A 7,492-nucleotide genomic window follows, 5' to 3' on the forward strand; every position below is an offset into this window, starting at 1 on the left:
GCCAATTTTTCTCAAACTCCTCAATTAAATTGAAAGGGAAGAAATTCTCCCAAACTCATTCCTGGAGGCAAGTATTACTCTGACTCCAAAACCAGAGAAAGATCCAACTAAGAAAGAAAACTACAGGCCATTCTGTCTAATGAATATAGATGCAAAAGTCCTCAATAAAATGCAGCAAATCATCAAGAAGATTATACATCATGACCAAGAGGAATTCATTTCAGGAATGCAGGGATGGTTCAACATACGCAAATCTGTAAATGTAATACACCACATCAATAGAACCAAGAACAAAAACCACAAGATCATCTCAATAGATGCAGAAAAACTCCAAAACTCATTCATGATTTTAAAAAAAGCCCTACAGAGAATTTTAATAGATTGTCTATATCTCTATCTGATAAAAGCCATCCATGAGAAACAGACAGCCAATATCATACTAAATGGGTAAAAACAGAAATAAGACAATGATGCCCACTGTCTCCAATCACGCTCAATGTAGTTCTGGAAACATTACCTAGAACAATTACACAACTAAGAGAAATAAATAAATAAGGATTGAAAAAGAAGTGAAATTATCATTATTTGCAGATGACATGATACTTCACATAGAGGACCCCAAAACCTTCACCAAGAGACTTAGAGATTTAATCATCAAATTCAGCAATGTAGCAAGATACAAAGTCAACACCTAAAACCTAGTAGCATTTTTGTACACAAACAATGAACACACTGAGAGAAGAATTAGGGAAAACACACCTTTTACAACAGCATTCAGAAAAATGAAATACTTAGGAATCAGTCTCACAAAGGACATAAAAGAATTATACAGTAAAAATTATGGTACTCTGACAAGAGATTGAAGAGGATTTGAGAAAATGTAAAAATATTCCATGCTCCTGGATAGGAAGAAAACATTGTGAAAATGGCCATAGTCCCAAAATTGTTACACAGATTCATGGCTATCCTGATTAAAATATCATTACTATGCCTCACAGAGCTGGAGAAAACTTTCCTCAAATCCATTTGAACCAGAGCAATCCTGTGAAACAAAGGTAAGGCAGGAGGTATCACAATCCCTGACCTGAAATTATACTATAAGCCAACAGTGATAAAATCAGCATGACACTGAAATAGAGACAGATCTGAGGATCAGTGGAACAGATTGGAAGAGGCAGACACATCTGAAAACACATTCAGCCACATTATCTTTGATAAAGGGGCCAAACAGGCTTACTGGAAGAAAGATAGCCTCTTTAATAAATGATGCCGGAAAAACTGACTTTCCATATGCTGAAGGCTAACACTAGACCCATGCTTATCACCATGCACAAAGCTACAGCCAAAATGGATCAAAGATTTAAATATTAAGCCAGAAACATTAAATTTTTTGAGGAAAATGTAATTAGAAATCATAAAGATATGGGAGTAGGTAAAGAGTTCATAAAAAAAAAAAAAAAAAAAACTACACGGGAAATACTTCCAAGAATCATTGATTGGGATCTCATCTTTTTGAAAAGTTTCTTCACATCAAAGCAAATCTCCAATAGAGTAAAATTAAAACTCACATATTGAGAAAAAAATTATAGCCAACCATCCCTCTGACAAAGGCTTTCTATCCAGAACATATAAAGAAATTTTAAAAATTAGGTGCCCCAAACTCAAAGATCCAATCCAAAAATGTTCACTTGAGATAAATATACATTTCTCAGAGGAAGAAATACAAATAGCAAGTAAATATATGAAAGAATGTTCAACATCATTGATCATTTGAGAAATACAAATTAAAACAACACTGAGATTGCATCTCACCCCAGAAAGAATGTCTAACATCAAGAAGTCAAACAATAACAAATGCTGGACAGATTGTGGGGAAAAAGGAACACTTCTGCACTGTTGGTGGGAATGCAAACTTATACAACCACTATGGAAATCTGTGTGGAAATTCCTTCAACAACTAGGATTGGAGATCCCATTAAAGCCAGCTATTCCCCTCCTGAGTGTTTTTTCCAGAAGAACTGAAAACCTTGTACCATAATAATATATGTGCACTGATATTTATAGCAGAGAAGTTTGTCATAGCTAAATCCTGGAAACAACCCAGATGCCCATCACACATTGCAGTATTATTCAGCTATAAAACAAGATAAATTTGAGTCTTTTGTCATTAAATGGATGCAACTCGAAAACATACTCTTAAGTGAAATAAATCAGACCCACACATGCAAACATTGTGTTGTCTCCTTAGTGTTTGAACCTGAAAGTGAAAAATGGAATCTGAAGGGTACAATAGATACTGGGAAAAGGAAATGAACTTATTCAAAAGAAAAAAGAGTTGCTGAGTGAGGACAGGAGAGGAAGTTGTGGAAAGAGATTTATCTACGTGGGTAAGCAGGGTGATTTGGACAATTGTACTGTACTTTTCTGCTGGTTTATGCAAGAAAACAGTTTTTTAATGCTTTAATTTGCTTCATTTAATTTTTTGAATTGTTTATACTTTTTCACTTCTTAATTTCTTATACATTTTTCTTTTTTTCTTCTTCCAATTTTACATGCTTACATTTGGTATGAATAACTGGTTGGAATACAACACTATGTATTACAACAAATACTGTGAAATTCATATTACTTTGTTAAGTGATATTCTATATTACTTGCATTTTTTTCTGTTTTAATTCTTATTTGTACTCTCTTTAAAACATAAAAATAATTTTAAGTATTTTATTTATTTATTTATTTATTTTTATTTTTTTAAAAAAACTGGAGATTGAACTCAGGCCCTCGCACTTGCCAGGGAAGTGCTTATTCTACTGAGCCATCTCCCCGGCCCCCAATTTTAGGCATTTTAAAAAGTTTGAGATGAACAAAAATACTTCCCCTGTCTGTCTCCCTGAAACACTGAGAACAATGAGTTTTGATATATTTGGAAAAGCCAACTGATAGATGAGAGATATGAGAGCCATCCATTACATACTCAGAGGCGGAGTAGTAAAAAAGAAGCCAATATTTGGGTGCCTATGTAATTAAAAGCACTAATGATAAAAGAAAGAGGTCCTGAGAAGCAATAAAGAGGAAACAAATCATTTTACCTTCTTAATTTGCATAGAAACATCTTACAGCCACCGTGCTCTTTGACCTGTGATGTTGAGTTATCACTGAAAAATAAAGTCAAGGATATTGGGAAAGGAAATATGCCATCAGTGCTGAATTAATGTGCTGCTTCTCTATTCTGAAGTCTCACAAAGAAGGAGCTTGCGTGGGAGGGCTAAAGCTTCTGGAGCCATTTGTCATCTCTGGGGACATTGCTTTTCTTGTTTAGAGTCAGCAGGCCTAGACAGGAGGCCCTTCTTTAAGGGAAAAGTGAATGGCAGGAAAAGCTATTGCTGATAAATGGTGATAACAGGCCAATTATTCAAACTATTTCATATTTATTAAATTCCACTGATGTATGAAGCACCCAGATGTAAAGCTGGAAAAAGCAAATGGTGCTCACTATAGACAAGACCCAGAGAGATTTTATTTGAAGGTGAATTGGGCACAGGTTTGGTCATAGTATTTGGTGTAAGAAAATACATCTTAGGGCACATTTTCCCACATAAATACAATCTATGTTAGATGTACCCAAAGTAAGCATGTGCATGACCATGTGTGTACAGGTGTGTGTCTTAACATGCAGGTCTGTGGCTGTGGTGTGCATAAGCCAAGAAGAGGTGCACAGGATCCACGGCTGAGAAATCAAACACCCAGGAAAAATCCTTAAGTGGCTGCTTCAAGTCTTCCAATCACATCACTGAGCATGGCAGGAAATAGCAAACATCTAGGACTCTGAAGACCATGCAGTTAGTCAATATTAACACAGCCCATAGCACCATGCATAACTGACTTCTGATCTTACTTCTTTGACTTCAGTTACAGTTGTAATAAATGTCAGCCCTGCTTCATTTCATAAGTCCAGGCTTCCTTGGGCCTCCTTTTTCTACCCACTGTCCCACACCTTCCTGCTGCCTTGGGCTCTACACAGCTATTGCTTCTCTTATACACTGGTCTTCCCTTTCTATTTCCATGGTCACCACCTCATAATTTTACTGGAAATTTCTCACTGTTTTTTTCTGTGCATACATGAATTATCCCCATCCTGAGAAGGATTTAGTGTTTAATGGGTTCCTGGATGGATGCTCTAAGCACTTGTGCTGTCTTGTTTGATAAGATCTTCTAAACACAGTGACAGGAAACTACAAGAGAGTCACATGAGGAAGGTGTTCTGCACACACATCCATCTTCCTGTCCCTACATTTTCCCTCACCCTTTTAAACTATCATCGACATCAAGACTCAGAGGAGACTATCTGGTCAATTTTCCATCACTATCATGAATACTTGAGATAGTCAGTTTATAAACAAACAATGTTTGGGCCCATGGCTTTGGAGTTTAAGACTATAACTGGCTGTTCCTGCTGTATTGAGCCTGTAGTGGAGCATCATGCTAGGAATGTATAGAGAACCAAACCTCATGCCTAGGTTAGGGAGAAGAGGAAGGGAGTGGAATTCTACCATCCTCTTTTGTTACATAGCTAATAAATTTTATTTATCTCTCCTCCATTATGGCATTGTCAATAGTCACAGATTCACACACAATGAAGTTTGTATGTACTATTTGTAACTTACAGTAGTGTTTTTTTTCCTTTGAAAAATTTAAGGACAAAAGCTAAGTAAACAATAAGGTACTTTCATTTGGGATTTACATATGTAATAACTTCATGAACTAGTCTTTAACAAATATTCAAGAATCACTGCAGGCAATAGTCATTTAATGCTGTAATTTATTAGAAAAAAATATTCACTAAGTTTCATCTCAGAATGTACCACACAGATCTAAAAAAAGAGAAAAAAAACACCTGAAAAATAAATAAGGCAGCAGATCTTTAAAAAGAGGGACAGGATTGAAAGAAAGGAACATCAATTGAGCCTACAAATCAGGTAAAGTTATTGAAAATATATTTCAATTGACTTAAAATTCTTTCTGAAGAAAATTGAAGAAATAAGAAAAATTATTACCATTTCTCCACTGATGAAATAAATCTATTTTAAAAGCCCTTTGTCATATACCTATAGGCCAAAGTCAGATCATCTTTGAAAGGATGTTCTCAATGATGAGAAGACCTTCCATTAGACCTTAACTCTTAAAAATTCCACCAGATTCCAATATTACCATACTTTGGACCAAGAGTGTAACACATGGGCCTTTGGGGACATTCCAGATAGCAACCACAGTAGGGTGTTTATTAAACTCAGATGCAAGCTGTCATGTATGATATGCCAAGAGCCAGGCATTATCTAATGTAATCTCTTCCAGACCCTTCACTGGTAAATCCTATAATGTTCTCTTTAAAGTGAGGAATCTGAATTTCATAACAGTAAAATAACATGTTCAAAGTTGTAGTTAATGTGATAGAACTTGATTTGTGTGTGTGTGTGTGTGTGTGTGTGTGTTTTAGGAAAGGGTCTATAGGGTGTTCAGGGTTTCACTACTAGATCAGACTCATAGTGGTTCTCCTGTTTACAGCCTCCTAAATTCTGGGATTACAGGTACTCACCTCCACCCAGTCTCAATTGCTGGCTCAGCACACCCTGGGGGAGGGACCTGCATGGTAGGCCCAGGGATTGAACCTCCAGCCCCTGCGCCTGCTTGTAGGCACATTAATCCGAGGGACTATTTGACTAACCCTAATGTGATAGAATTTGTCTTTGAACCCAAGTCTATTTAATCTCCATGTCTGTACTTCCAGCTTCTATAATTATTTACATGAGACTCCTATTTATTTATTGTATTGAGTTCTGAGGAAAGTGACCAGTGAGAAAGAGACCAGGGATAAGTACTTTCAGTCTCTCTACTTACAGATTAAGGACAGTGAGGATAATGACCCTCTCAACCACCACCCAGAAGTATCTATCTATGCAAATCACCTGTTGTCCACAGGACATCACTTCATCATCTCCTAACTTCTTTCTACAGCATATATATGGAGTGCTGCTCCCCACCGTTACTTTATTTGAAACACCATCAGCCCTTAAAGTCTCTGCTACCTGTCATTCCTGGCCTCTGACTATTCATCTCCATTTTGCTCAAGTCACCATTAAGATGGATTTGAGCCAGCGGGATAACTCAGCAGATTAAGTGCTTGCTTAGGCAAGCACAAGGAGCAGGGTTCAATCCCTGGGACCACGTGCCATGTCCCAGGGTATGCTGAGCCAGTAGCAAAGTCTAGGCGTGGTGGTGAATGCCTGTAATCCCGGCACTGGAGAGGTTGAAAACAGGAGGATCACTACTACTCCAAGCTTCATAGTGAGACCCCGAAAAAAATACATAAATACAAAAAAATGGATTCATCATACATACCTGGGGGAGGGAGAGAAAAGTCAAACATAGAAATATAATTTTAGTAGCACAGGAAATTGCTAGCATAAATCTACTCTGAAAGGAGACATGGCCTTAAGGGCCTTGTGATGGCAAAAGTGAATCGAGGGTCCCCAGTCTGGCCTCTTTCCTCTGAGAATATAAGCAGTCAGAACCAAGGAAAGAAACATCCTGTGTACTTTGAAGATTTCGCATTGCTAGGAGAAGATACTCAATACCTACAAGTTGCAGAAGGAAAGACTTACTTTAGTTCAAATTTTCTAGAGTTTTGAGTCCATGGTCAGCTGACTCCAAGGGAGCATGGCAAGGCAGAGAGGCATGCCATGCAAGAAACAGCTCATGGCATGGCAGACAGGAAGCAGCAAGACTCCCTTCTTCTTGCTGTTCTTCATCTCATCCAGGCTTCAAGCATATCTGTGGGTGCCACCCACATTAAGGGTGGGTCTTCTGTCTTTAGTAAATCCATTATCAACACCCAGAACTCTGCTACCCAATGAAGAGAAACATCTAGGATCACATATCCATGCTCTAGTCACTTCGCAAAGCTCCACCTATAAGCCCATGAGGCTTTAGGGAGACATCTAGATATAAACCATAAAAGCTTCTCACCAGTTAAAGGCAGTTCCTGTGATTACAGTGTTCATGTTACTAATGTTTGGTCACTGAGAACAAATCAGGTACTTCATCAGGTACTCATTCATAAAAACCATTACCTAGTTTTATACCAGAGGAAACATGGCTGGGTCTGGCTTAATGAGAAGTTAATATATCACTTCTAATGTAGTTCTTCCAAATAGCTTTTCAAGTGTAACTTTTGTCCTATAAGCATGCTCTACAACCTGAATTCTGCATGTGATGTGACTACGCTGTGATTGCTGGGAAGGTGTGAGTAGATCACCAGGGAACTGAGTAATAGAGTGGTAGACACCCCAGTCCCAGCACTGTGTACATTTGAACTGCATTCAGCAGCAAGGAAAGCAAAGTCCTGTGTATTCTGAAGATTTAAGGAACAGAAAGTAAGATCAAAGACACCAACCATATGTAGAGGGGACAGTTAAATTGACATTTCAAAAGGGTT

Source organism: Octodon degus, unplaced genomic scaffold, assembly GCF_000260255.1.
Source record: "Octodon degus isolate 3935 unplaced genomic scaffold, OctDeg1.0 scaffold00002, whole genome shotgun sequence".
Classification (NCBI taxonomy): Eukaryota; Metazoa; Chordata; class Mammalia; order Rodentia; family Octodontidae; genus Octodon; species Octodon degus.